The 14,864-nt window shown below is 38.8% G+C and overlaps 1 protein-coding gene and 1 pseudogene across 2 annotated transcripts in view; one reads left to right on the top strand and one right to left on the bottom strand.

Moving 5' to 3' along the window:
- Positions 1-14,864, top strand: part of Cdh12 (cadherin 12) — a 1,003,328-nt gene that overhangs the window by 298,998 nt on the left and 689,466 nt on the right. The gene's annotated exons all lie outside the window — the stretch shown is intronic.
- LOC114692459 lies at positions 1,294-3,346 on the bottom strand (annotated as a pseudogene).

The raw sequence follows: 14,864 nt of genomic DNA, 5'->3' as shown, positions 1-14,864 counted from the left end.
TCTTATTCTTTACGGAGTAGGACATCTGTGGTCTCTTTTGATTTTATATGGATTCTTTTATTGCTTTTTCTAAACCTGTATAATATGTCATGGAAATTCTAAGTTTATCAATTAATCTGGGTAGTAAAGCAATTTTCAGAATATTAATTCTGCCAATTCAGAAATATGAAATATCTTCCCATTGTCTAGTATCTTCTGTGATGTTCTTTTCCAATATCTTGAAGTTTAGTTATAGAAATCTCTTGCTTTTTGTTTATATATATTCCAAAAAATTAATTTTAAGCTTATTTTGAATGGAATATTTTCCTTTCTATGGGAGTATCTGGTCTCTACCATCATTTGATCAAGTGCTTGAAGTCTTAGCTATAGCAATTAATAAGAGAGCACATGAAAGGATTACAAATAGGAAGGAAGAATTCAAACCTGTTTCTTTGATTACTAATTCTGAGGTGCATTTTTTTTATTAGTGTGGATTTTGTTGTATTTCAGGAGTTCTTTACCAGTACCCTAACCAATTTTGTTTGCTACTATTGGACAAACATTCCTGGACACTCTTCCATGAGTATTAACTGCATAATACAGCAGTTTATATGGTACAAAATAATTCCAGACCACAAACTTTGATTTAGAATGATGAACTTTAATTTAACTGCTATCTCTGTAAAACCATATTAGTGCAAGTAAGAGAAAAATCTTAGGTAGAGTTCATATTTCTGTGACAAAACGTTATGAACAAAAGCAACTTGGAGAGAAAAATGTTAATTCCACTTATACTTCCACATCATAATCCATCCCTGAATGAAGAAGGGTCAGGAGCTCAAATTGAGATGGAACCTGGTGGCAAGAGCTAATGTAGAGAACATAGAGAAGGGCTGCTGCTGCTGCTGCTGCTGCTGCTGCTGCTGCTGCTTCTCCTCCCCCTCTTCCTTCTCTTCCTCCTTAACCTCCTCCCCCTCCCCTTCCCTCTCCTCCTTTTCCTCCTTCTCCTCCTCCTTCCCTTTGCCTTCCCTCTCCTCCTCCTCCTTCTCCTTCTTCTCCCCCTCTTTCTCCTCCTCCTCCCCCCCCCTTCCCTCTTCTCTTCCTTGTCCTTGTCCTTCTTTTTCAGGAGAATTCATTGAAAATTTACAATTCCAATAGTGAGTCCATAAACATCACAGCGGGGAGCCTGGCAGCACAGAAGCAGCCATGGTGAAGGAGCAGTAGCTGAGAGCTGACATCTTACTCTCAAGTAGGAGACAGAGAGAGGTGGGGGCGGGGGGGGGGGCGCTAACTTGGAATGGTGTGGGCTTTTGAAACCTCAAAGACCACACCAGCAACACATCTCCTCCAATAAGACCATATTTCCTAATGCTTTCCAGAGAGTTCGGGCTTCTGGGGACCAAACATTCAAATATATTATTCTGTTGGGAGCGTTATCATTCAAAACACCATAACCCTGAAATCCTAACTGTGCCCTTTCATTTATCACCTAACACTTCTCTTCTAAACAGAGTTGTATTCCATTATATGATTTTTTTTAACCAATAAGAAAGTACTTTATATCTCCTGTGAGAAATAAAACAGTACAAAATACATCATACACTTGACCTTTGCTGAAAGGCCAAGAAACTACAAAATACGTTTCAGGAAAATCCCTCGGAGATAAAAACCCAGCCCGCACTACCCCAAGCTGGGCCCACTAGTTCCCCTCTCTTCAGGCACTCTCTGCAACTCAGCAACTCAGGGTCGCTGGTTTCCTTGCAGGAGCTGAAGCAGGGGGTCATCGGTCCTAAGCGCAAAAGTAAGAGTGTGCCATTGATAGTGCTTGGGGTCACACTCCAGGTTCTCGATGACCTCAGCCAGCAGGTGTGCCTGCTGCACCCCTGAGCCGGGGGGCCTCGAAGCCCAGAGCAGTGAAGTGCACATGCAGGTGATAGTACAAGGGCAGGTAGTGTAGGTACACGTGCAGGCGGTCTCCGTCACCTGGTAGCGCTTCCGGATGGCTTCTTGTCCTTCCCGGAGAATGTTCCTCAGTAGTGGCAGGTGCTCTGGAGTGAGATCCCGAAGTGATTTGATACCCCGGCGATGGCAGATGGCGTTCAAGTACAGGTCATCAAGCTGCTGCTGGTTCCACTTGAGGTCTGGGATGAGGATGAAGCCATCAGACGGGTCTGGGTTCTCAAAAACAATCCGGTCAGCTTCAGCCTTCTTGTCAAGAATATTATACACCCACTGGATGCTGAGGCTCTGGGACTCCAGGTGGGGTAAAGTGATGCTCCTGTAGTCGTCTCCAGTCTCTCGGATCAGGCGGAGGTCCTGACGCATGTATTTTTGCAGGTGTTTCTCTGTGGCAGGGTACACCACAGTTGTCTTTATATCACTCAGATGCCTTGGAGGAAACAGGTTATAGGTGCTGTAGATATCATTGAAGAATTGCAACTTGAGCTCAGGGCTGCCTGTTAGGAGTTATGCCACGTGTTCTACCTGAAACGCCGTCTTTTCCAGGATCACAACAGCATCTTCTCCATGTGTGTCCCCAGAGTCCTCATTCACCTTCCCGTGCAGGAAAATGATTCTGTCCTGCGCAGACTCCCTCAGCACTTTTTGTACTCTAAAGCCGGAGAACAGTAAGCCGACAGGGGCGGAGGCACCATTGCCAATGCCTGCTTCCTTCTCGTCTGTGCTGGGGGTCTCGGCCTCCTCTGCCTCGGGTTCGCGCTTTCTTTTGAGTTGAGGGGCTGTATCCGCCATGCTGCCCAGGAAGAATAGTTCTCCTACTATTGGGTATTTGGGAAATTTTCCAGTATTGAACTACTAAGAATAGTGTTGCTATAAATTTCCACACCTTCATGTGAATTTTGGTGAATATATAAAGCATACTTTTGTGGGTATGTACCAAGGAGTACAACTTGTGGGACATGTGGCACACATGTACAACGTAAATTAATGTAACCAAAGAATATTCTGTATACACTCTATTTCGATGGTATGGCCAAATGGTTTGTGATGAAGTGGTTGTATTAACTGGAATTCTCATCAGGCTTGTTAATCAGGGGCTCCCTATGATCACTAATATTTGATAGTATCTTCTCAGTTTAACCTTCCCATAGAAGTACAGAGCTGGAGTGCTATGATTTTAAGATGCATTTCTGTGATGTTTAATGGCTCTGAGCTCATTTTATTTATGTATCATCTTTCATGAAGAACATCTCACTTATCGTATCGATTTGTAGGAGTTTGTTATGTATTTGAGGAACTATTCTTTTTGGCTTGTTCCTCATGTCTTGCTAAGCCTGCTTTCTTATAGTACCCTGGACCATTGCATTGGCCCATTAGCAGCACAATCCACAGTGAGCTTGGCCCACCCACATAAATCGTTCATCAATAAAATGCACCACTGTCTTGTACACAGGCAGATTTTAGGCAACATTTCCTACACTGAGAGTTCTTCTTCCCAAATGACTCTGGCTTGTATCAGGTTGACATAAAATTAACCAGGCTAGTATGTACTTCCAATTCTACATACTCGTGCAAAGAGAGCTGCGGTAGCATCATGGGCATCATTAACTTAAGCAGTTAAGTATGATGTCCTGGTTTCGGGTGACAAATGCTACTATTTTTAGAAATTTTCTTCATGTGTTGAAATTGCTTCATTGCTTTTTCTCCCTCATGTAAAAAAGACCCACACTTACGTTAATTCATTTTAAGATTACTCACTGCAACCAAGGGGGTGATAAACATGGGCTGTCAGTATAATTAAGTCAGTGTGCCTCTTAAGGAAGTTCTACTTAGAGACAGCCATTACTGAATGAAGGTAACTACAAGCTGATCATTAATTTTAGGGCCACTTCTGGGAACTCTACTAGTTATTATAAATCACTAAAATTGGTTTAGAGCTGCACTTATATTCTTTAAAGTAACTTAGAAAGTGTAGTTGAACAGCTGATCAGCAAAATGAGTTGTTTTCTCTTAACATGTTTATTTTCTACTGATTACCATACAGGAAGCTGTTGAGATTCAATATCAGAATATATAATTATTGCTATTTAAAAAAACAATTTTCTTTTAAAAGTAAGTGGGATTCATGCAATATAAAATTTCAGAGCTCATGAGTGAAGGGCTGTTCTGTGACACTATGATGGTGACGTGAATAATTGTTTATCACCCTGATAGGGAACTAACAACAAACCAAAGTAAGGGTTCACGCAAAGTCCAATTTTGTGAGCCAATGCAATGAGTTTATTTGCATTACTCACAGAATATGGGTTATGGGTTACTTATAGGTGTGGAAATAACTCAAAGAGAGGTGTATCATATGGGTAATAGCCCACAAAAGCTGGAAATCTAGAACACACCATATGTCTTGCAGGTAGATCAATAGTTTGGAGAGTATCCTTCCCAGGTATTTCACTTGGGCTAAGCTGCTTTCAGGCTATTCAGTTTGCCTGAGAGGGTCTTTGTGAGATTGGTAGTACTTATATCTGCATGGGGAACAAAGGCTTAGTGATTCTGCCAAGTTTCAGAAACTTTCTGAAGATGATTTGTGTTGTTTACTTCCTGATAGACATAAGATTTTCTGTAAGATCGAGCATTTCACCTCCACTTAGAACATTCTATTGTCCCACATTCCTGTCAATACCCTGAGTTTTAACAAGCTTTCCTTCAAGATGAAAGTTTTTTGTCTTGGCAGAAATTGGTACACAGCAAGGCAGTGTTGTTTTTCTTATGCTTATCTGCAAATGGGAAATTATTTCCAAGTTATTAATATTGACTAAATATCACAAATCAAAACTATGACCACAGAATGTCAGTTCCATGCACTTATTATTAAAGGAACAGATGCCATACTCTTCAGATTGGTGATCACATGGAAGTATTGAGATGGAGATGGTGGCAAGACAGAAGAAAATGCTGTCCATCTTACCCAGAGTTTGGCTATCTTTCTTTTCCTCTAGCTGTTCATCTCTCTCCTTTATATCATACTTTAATGAGTAATGAACTAGTAAATGTAAAGAAGCAAAGTTGTCATAGTTTGTTTTCTAATGCATGCAACGTTTTCAAAACTCTGTAAAGTTACTATGTTAGAGCTATGGATGGTTTAGTGGAGAGCACCCTCTGAACTCCCAGGTTCTTCTGTACAGGAGCCAAGGATTGAACTAAAGACTGTCAATACTACATAGAGTTTCTCATCTCAAAGAGTATAAGAGAGTTCATGCTGGGGCCTAATATAAGTGGCCATGGCATAGAAGCACAGATTCACATCACCACAAATCCCATGTTCCCGTGGGGTGACAGTCTGTGGAAGTTTTTAAAGCAACAGAATTTAGAACGTCATAAATCAAGACACTTCAAATACATCTTCAAATACATCGATTGAGATGTCAGATAGGCAGGTTACAGCAAAGTGGGGAAGCCTTTGTTCCAGGCTCCAGATGCTACCTGGCAGCATTGTTAGTTTTTTGGTTGGCGGGAGCTCGCTGTGTGTCTTGCTAAGTTAATATATTTTCTATCATTGTCATCTGTTAGTTGTGAGGCTGTTAGGTCAGACACAAAGGTAGGAAACAAATGGCTAGTCAGAACAGCTAAAAATAGCTCCTAATTAATTATGATTAGGCTTTGGACCTGCGATATTCCAACTTCTTTATCATCATTGAGGTTATGGTCAGTTAATCAGGCTCATAGAAGGTCTAGATGAAGATGTAGCTCCTGTCTAGGATCTTTCAGTAATAGCCAGAGCAGTAGACACAATTTGTTATGAGAGAGACACTCTTGAGAATAGAAGTGGACAAGAGAATTGAAAAGGGTCTAATGTACAAAAATCCCAGAGTCTCGTAACCCTTTATAAATTTACTTGTACAGCTTTAGCTTTATCCCACATTTGGAAATTTCTTGATTTTCTTGTACAAGTTTTGTTACATAAACTCTGCCTTCAGGGGTTACACACTTTCCTCTGTCCTTTTGTCCTACATTAGACTTGATGCCTCTCTCCCCATTCCTTATTCTACTGCCAAAATATTACTTAGCAAAAGCAACAAGAATCCAACAAGAATCAAGCAAAGAAATTTTGGTACATCATTGTGTTCAGTTCAAAATATCAGTTAAGTCGTAGGGTACTAACTTGGGGTTCAAGACCTGATCAAAAGGTCAGTAACATCTTCAAACTGCTAAATTCGACAGATTGGTTTGTGACAAAGGAGAAAGCCAGGGTCCTAGCTCTCTCACTTATATAGTAGACCAAGATCACACCTCTGAATTTCAGATGCTAGATTTTCATGACATATTGGAATTGTCAGTCTTAACCTTGTATTTTTTAATGTTTAAAATGATAATACAACAAATCAAAGTATTGGTGTGTGATGAAATCATTTGGGTACCACAAAGAGACCATGACTACACTCATCAAAGAGACAAAGCTACTAACTATGAAGTAATATAATGAGCTCTTTCCACAAACGGAGTTTGTACAAAATTTGAATGAGGTGTTTCACCATAAGCACACTTGGAATCTTGGCATTTCAAATACCAGTATCTCATGCCACATGAGTTGGAAATTGTGACGTCCTGTCTGCTTTAGACTGAAGATCTCTGCATCATTTCCCTGAACATTGAACACATCATCTCCCAATTCATGTTCAAGTTAAAAGGCAAAAGCATGAAATGAAGAGGTCCTGGCAGACTGCCAAAGCCCTGCAGCAGCTGCCTGTCCAGGTGGGATTTTATGGGGCTTAGACAGAGGAAATGTCACTCAAGTGCCTGACACCATTGTCTTCTCCCAGCCGGAGGTGGGATGGTTGATGGCTCAGTGGGCATGATAGCTGCAATTAATGTGCTGGGCAGAAATGGCTCTTCCACAGGATTCATTAGTCACTTCTAAAAATACAAACCTAAATACCAGCAAACAGATGACTTCCCTTGGAGAAAGAGGCAGAACAGGGCCTTTCTTTTTTCAAGCTGGTCATTCTAAGAAGAGTAAAATCTGATTTTCTATGTGGAATGGGAAATACTGAAATATATAGAGTGTAAAATGTAGTAACTATTTCTTTGATCATGATTGCTGTGTATATAAATTAATATACATATGCCCTATTACCAATGATATGTAATAAGTCATATAATAAATTGCTTAACAAAATTAGCATGTGCATTTTTCACTTTGGGATTTTTCTGTATATAAAAGATTCTTCTTGTCTTGGTGACCAATATCAGATGATACATGACCATGGTTTGCATAGTGTCTATGTTATTTAAAGTTGATTATGGGCGTAATAATGTTTAAATTTCATCAGAGTAACAGAATACCAAAAATAATACTTTCATGTGTACAATTGCTTCTAAAGTACAGTAGACTTTGGATTTTGTGAATGGATTTATTTCTTTAGTCTTTTGATATGTGTATTAAAATATCATCCTAAGAAATTTGTTATAGTATATAACTACCCAAAGTAAAAACAGCTGCATTCAAATGTAATATAAGCTTCCTTCCCTTTCCCTATCCCCTACTTTAAAAAAAAAGTTAAGAATGCTTTTATATAGTCAAAATGCTTCTTGGGAAAGAGGAATTGGCTCAATGTACATAGCACTTCTTTTGCAACCACTAGAACTGTGTTCAGATCCCCAGCACCCATTTAAAAAGCAAGGAATGGGTGTAGATAGGAGAATCCTGTCCCATGAAATGATGTGGAGAGTGAGTGGCAGAGGAAAACATAGGCCCTTCACATGCATTTACATGGATGTACACACAACACATACACACACACAGCATCTAACAGCCACATTAAGGACATAAAATAAAGGTAAATCAAAGCACCATACACATACTATCTTCATATGTAAAGTTTAAGGATAAAAATATTTCTTAGTTAGAATTAAGCATAATGATAATTTGTGTGGTTTTCTGTATTTTCTTCTGCTGTATATTTAATTAGCAAAGTGACATAGTATCAATTGTGCATGTATCTGTAATATTGTCTGATTCAGTTATTAGATAAATATTGATATACTCATCCTCTGGGAATAATATATAATATTTATGGGGTTTAAAAAATTCTCTCTGCTTAAATAAGAGAATCATTTTCTATCTCCATCCAAACATATTTGGTAACTCATTTGGAATATTGGCTTGAAAACAAGAAATCACTGTAGAACATCTCATTGACATTCAATAGGGAAATAGGGCTGACAGAATGTTACAAGTACCGAAGTGAATGTAAGCCAAGAGAGTAAATTAAAAGCAGTCTGATAGCTGTCTTAACATTTTACAAGGCAAGCAATATGATCAAGTTGTTGAGCTGACATCATAAAATCATTTGAAACCAAGATTGAGGTCTGTTTCAGAGACTCCCTTTTTATAACCTTGCTACTTTGATGAAGGGGTACAGCTTTATACACAGAGTGCATACGTACTTGTCGCCTCTTTGTTCACATGTGATTTTATATACAGCTCAAGGACAAATGAACAAACTTCTTCTGGAATTGGATTTCTGAAGCACATCATTTATTTGACCACTTATCTGTATCTTGGTTTATAAACACCACATATTTACAGCAAGCTTTGACACATGTTTTCATACATCACCCTGACAGCGTGATGCCTGTGGACAAGCAGAAGGGTCAGCTTGCTGTGCTCACAGGCAGACTCTTCATCACACTTTCCAGGAAGGCCTTTCCCACCAGTTCTTCTTTCACTCACTCGTGTATGTGGTAACTGTCAATGTGTTTTAAAAATTAATAACTTATTAATGAACACAGCTCAAACTCATCATTAAACAATGACTATGCACTTATCATCTTAGTGATATATAGTAGACAAAACCACTGATCCAGTGGACCTGTACTCAGGAAAGTGTAGTTCTCATTATTATAAGTTAATTTATGAACATTCAAAGAAGAATAATTCCAAGTATTGTGGACCCCCAAAAGCATACTTTTAGATACTATTTATAAAGAAATTAATTTATAAAGAAATTAATTTATAAAGAAATTATATTGTTAAACTAATTGTTCACCACTTAACGTAATATATTATTCAGTTGTTGGTTAGAACTATTCTACACTGTTTTGTAGTCGGAAGTTTTCTCCAGTACCACCCAGCCATGTGGTCCCTCAGCTGCTTATAAAATAATCATTCAGAGGCTTAATATTAATTACCAATTCATGGCCTATGGCAAACTTCTTGCTGGCTAGCTCTTATAGCTTAAATTAACCCATTTCTATTAATCTATGTTTTGCCATGTGTTCCGTGGCTTATTGGTCTTCTGGCATGTTGTTCCTTCAGCAGGGACTATTGTCTCTCCCAGCCTTCTTTCTGTCTCTCAGCTTGGATTCCTGTCTGCCTCTAAGCTGCCTTGCCATAGGCCAAAAGAACTTTATTTACTAGCCAATGGTAGCCATTGAAGAATATTCACAGCATATATAAAGCTATCCCACAACACTTCTCCTTTTCTATCTAATCAAAAAGGAAGGTTTTAACTTTAACATAGTAAAATTACATATAATAGAACAGTTATCAGGCAAGAATTACAGTTACAATATTTAGTCTATTTGTATTTGGCAAAATCAAAGAAAATATTCTATCATCTATCCTATATTTGTGAGTATAAGGTTTCATATCTAATTTATCTTTCATCATAACCAAGGAAAGTTATAATTATAACTATCTAGTCTTCCACTACATCAAAGACACCAGAAGGATATAATATTACCTATGTAAACAGGAAGTGCATTGTAAGCAACTTCCAAAAATCTAGAATGACAGAGACAGCTGCTTGCCTGGACAGTCACTCAAAGTTCTTCTGTAATATCGGGGCATCTATCTTCAGCCCATAGACCTAGAGTTTTTTAGTCACTTTTCTCTGTGTCCTGTAGAATATTTGACAGTCTCCTCTGTGAAGCAAGAACCTGAATAAACATTTTGCCTTGCAATGTTCAGTGGTCACCTTATGGGTCCTGCATATTCAGTTTCTATTACATATTATCATCTATCCAGGCAAGAGCAATTTCTTTGCCCAAATGGTTATTTTTGCCAAGAAGAAGATAAACTCCATATAGAGTGCTTTGGTGCCCACCTTTCTCTTTGGAGTAAATCAGTGCTGACAGGAACAGATGTGTCTCACTGTCCAGAAAGTTTAAGTTTTTAACAATTGAACTTTTTGTCATATTAGGTATGTTTTCAAGGTCAAGCAGAGATATATTTTAGATAGAGAATTCATATTCAAACCCTTCAGAGACCTACAGAATATGGCATTTAAAATGTTTATATATATATATATATATATATATATATATATATAATTATTTTACAATACCATTCAGTTCTACATATCAGCCATGGGTTCCCCTATTCTCCCCTATTCTCCCCCTCCCACCCCTCCCCTTACCCCCAGCCTACCCCCATTCCCACCTCCTCCAGGACAAGTCCTCCCCAAGGACTGCGATCAACCTGGTAGACTCAGTCCAGGCAGGTCCAGTCCCTTCCTCCCAGACTGAGCCAAGTGTCCCTGCATAAGCTCCAGGTTTCAAACAGCCAACTCATGCAATGAGCACAGGACTTGGTCCCATTGCCTAGTTGCCTCCCAAAATGATCAAGCCAATCAACTGTCTCACCTATTCAGAGGGCCTGATCCAGCTGGGGGCCCCTCAGCCTTTGGTTCATAGTTCATGTGTTTCCATTCATTTGGCTATTTTTTTCAATAATTGAGTAAAACTGAAATTTATTATAAGCCACAGTCGTCCTAGGGACCTCCATGCTATATATATAGCCTCTATGGTTCTATGGGTTGTGGTCTGATTGTTCTTTATTTTATATCTAGAATCCACCTATGAGTGAGTATATGTACCACATTTTTTTCATCCATTCTTCTGTTAATGGGCATCTAGGTTGTTTCCAGGTTCTGGCTATTACAAATAGTGCTGCTATGAACATAGCTAAGCATGTATCTTTATGGTATGAATCAGCATTCCTTGGGTATATGCCCAAGAGTGGGATGGCTGGGTCTTGAGGTAGTTCGATTCCTAATTTTCTGAGAAACTGCCATACTGATTTCCACAGTGGTTGCACAAGTTTACATTCCCACCAACAGTGGAGGATTGTTCCCTTTGCTCCACATCCTCTCCAACATTGGTTGTCATTGGTGTTTTTGATCGTAGCCATTCTAACAGGTGTAAGGTGGTATCTCAGAGTCGTCTTGATTTGCATTTCTCTGATGATTAAGGATGTTGAGCATTTCTTTAAATGTCTTTCAGCCATTTGTAGTTCTTGTTTTGTGAATTCTCTTTTTAGCTCTTTAGCCCATTTTTTAATTGGACTGTTCAGTACTTTGATGTCTAGTTTCTTGAGTTCTTTATATATTGTGGAGATCAATCCTTTGTCAGATGTGGGGTTGGTGAAGATCTTTTCCCATTCTGTTGGCTGTCTTTTTGTCTTATTGACTGTGTCTTTTGCCCTGCAAAAGCTTCTCAGTTTCGAGAGGTCCCATTTATTAATTGTTGTGCTCAGGGTCTGTGCTGTTGGTGTTTTATTTAGGAAATGGTCTGCGTTCAAGAGTGCTTCCTATTTTCTTTTCTATTAAGTTTAGTGTAACTGGATTTATGTTTAGGTCTTTGATCCACTTGGACTTGAGTTTTGTGCATGGTGACAGATAGTTTGTTTTTGTTTTTTTTTACAACTATGAGATATGTCTGCTCCTGGTAGCACCAATCTACTTCAGAGAAGATATGGGCATTGAAGAACCTCTGCATGGAGTTTACTTTCATTGTGGCAAAAGTTAGCTATTGGGCAAGAAAGTGCCCTCACATCAACTTCGGACAGTATGCTGACCAAAATGGACAAAGCAGGGCACAAAACAAAGGATTGCTGATCCTTGCCAAGACAAGTATGGTCACAGCCTTGGCAACTTGCATCCTCTGAGGCCAGGACATTATGGCACCATTGCTGAAGGGGTTTTGCAATCCAGAAAAAGTACAGTCCCCCTTCTTCGAAGGCAGAGCAGGCAGTGGGTCGATGGCTCCTGGTATGCAGTGGAACAGTTGGAGGAGTAACTAGGCTGATGGAGTCTGGCCTCTCAATGGTAGACTGGCATTTAATAGAGGAGATGAAGTCACACATAAGCCAAGAGGAATGGGAAGCCACGTTCCAAAAATATCAGCAATTTCCAGAATTTAAAATCCCGAATCATGACAGGACACTGGTGGAATTCAAGTTTATCTGGTGCATGGAATACTTGCACCAAATGTGGGATCAAGCTGTAGGCCTTGCATACATCCTGCTTCACAAATGAGTCTGTCAGATATGCTAAGCCTGTAGGCAAAAGATGATGCCCCAATGTTGCAGAAAAACCTCTGGTGACTGTCTAGGCAGCTGACTATTTCTGTCATAACTCACATTTTTTAGAAGTCATTTTTTTGCACTTCCTGTTTTACTAGGTAATATTATTTCCTTCTTGGGTCTCTGAGGGAGTTGAAGATTAGATAGTTATAGTTATAGTTTTCTTTGTTAAGAAATTCAGAAAAGAAACTTACTAAGAGGTGTAAAGTACATAAATTTGAAAAACATCATAAGATAGTTTTCTGTTGGTAATACAAGATAGAATAGGAAGAATATTAGGTACATTTTGGACACACCAAAATAGGATAGATAATGGAATATTTTCTCTGAATTTGCTAAATACAAATGGACTAGAGATTGTTGATGTATTTATTGCTTGTATATATTGTATATGGTTATTGTGTTTATTGTATATAGTTTTTATTATATTAGTTATAACTTTTTAATTATTTTTGTTAGACAAAAAGGGGGAAATGTGGTAATGTATTATGTCCTCCAATATACTGTGTCCCCAAATAAAATTTATCTGAGGATCAGAGGAAAAAGGCAGTCACTGTAGTAAACTTAGGAGTCAGGCAATAGTAGCACACACCTTTAATCCTATCATTTGGGAACTGTCTGGATCTCTGTGAGTTCAAGGCCACACTGGGAATAGATCCAAGTGTGGTGACACACGTCTTTAATCCCAGCACTAACCATAGAGATCTGGAGGTCTATACAGACAGACAGGAAGTAACAGAGCTAGGCAGGAAGAGGAAGTGATATAGCTGGACAGAGAGAGCAAATTATATAGCAGAATAGAAAGGCATATTGGTGGGTATACAGGAAGTATATCTCTTTGGAGACTGAGGTGTCAGTGAGGTGAGGTTAGCTTGTGGCTTTTCCTATTCCTCTGATCTCTCAGGTTTTCACTCCTATATCTGGCTCCATGTTTTTTATTTAATAAGACTTTTTAAGATTCATCTATACTGTTTTCAAATGGCACACATTTCAAGACCACTCTTTAACCATTTAGTATCTGAAAGACACCATAGATGTGTGTGTGTGAGTGTGTGTGTGTGTGTGTGTGTGTGTGTGTGTGTATCTGTAGCATGAATCTTAAAAGTTCTTATTAATAAAATCAAACCTGAGCCAGGTATTGGAGTTAAAGCTGGAAGATCAGAGAAATAGAACAAGCCACGGCCACCTCACCTCGCCAGTTCATCAGCTGGTCCTGTTTCCTTAGACTGGAGGCCTCTGAGTCCTCATCCAGAATGGGTCTCAGCTGAACTGCTGCTCAAAAGCCTGAATGCTTAACCAGGCCAAATGCTTAACCAGCCAAATACTTCTAGTTCTGGTCCTCACATCTTATATATCTTTCTGCCTTCTACCATCACTCCCTGGCATTAAAAGCTTGCTTTCTGGGATTAAAGGCATGAGTCACCATGCTTGGCTGTATCCTTGAACACATGTTGAAATTTCTGCCCCTGGAATGCTAGGATTAAGGGCATGTGCTACCACTCCCTATCCTAAATATCTAGTGGCTTTTCTGTTCTCTGACCCCAGATAAGTTTCTTAGAGTTCACAATATTTTAGGGAACACAATACCACCACATATATCATCATCATCATCATCATCATCATCATCATTATATACATGGTCTTACTAAAGTATAACTAGGAAAAATATAGAATAAACAATGAAGTAAAATAAATTTGAAAACTACTTTTATCCAAGATAATTTGAGAGGTAGAGCATTTTACCAATGATTCTCAAATGCATGTGTTACATGGATTTTCCCAGGAAGGTGTGAACAAATATCTATTCCACCACAGGTATGGCACCAATGGCAGACTAAAGATATGGCTCTACAAAAGTCTTATTTGCTCAAACAATAAATTATTATGATTTTGATCAGAAAATGAGTGAGGGACTACTTACAGGTGCATGACTCAAGCAACTGGATCAACAAAAACTAAAAAGCAAAAAAATATACAACCCCTCCCCCCAAAAAACCACCCAATCATAGGTACTATTCATAAAAGCTGAATCTTTTATGTTCCTTGCCCAACTTGAAGACAGTTCCAAAGAAGAGTCTTAACCCTTCCCACCAATTGTTTATTGCTTATATAAACTCAGGGAAAGGTCCAGTGAGTATTGCTTATTGTGAGCTTTATATTCCTAATGAGACTTTCTATTCTTCTAGGAAAGGATGTTTCTATTCACAGGAAATGGCTACATGGCAAGATGCTCTCCTTTTTCCCTAGGGGCATCTACTGTATCAGGAGACAATATTTTTTTACACTAGATTTGGTGCTAGTGGTAGCTATTTGTAGGAGCCTGGGGGACACTACAAAATATCATACAAAGCACACACCAGATGTCCATAACAATAATAATGATGTATCATAATATGTATGCATACATACATACACACAAATGTATATATATATATATATATATATATATATATATATATATATATATATATCCAAGATTCTAGTAGAGGAGATGATGGCAAGCCCACCTTACAAAGATTTAAGGACTTTTGTAGGAAAGAGTACTCAGTCATTTTTGTTAATG

The sequence above is a fragment of the Peromyscus leucopus genome, chromosome 11 (assembly GCF_004664715.2).
Source record: "Peromyscus leucopus breed LL Stock chromosome 11, UCI_PerLeu_2.1, whole genome shotgun sequence".
Classification (NCBI taxonomy): domain Eukaryota; kingdom Metazoa; phylum Chordata; class Mammalia; order Rodentia; family Cricetidae; genus Peromyscus; species Peromyscus leucopus.
The sequence above is the reverse complement of the archived record's forward strand: the minus strand, read 5'-3'. Positions and strand labels throughout refer to the sequence as shown.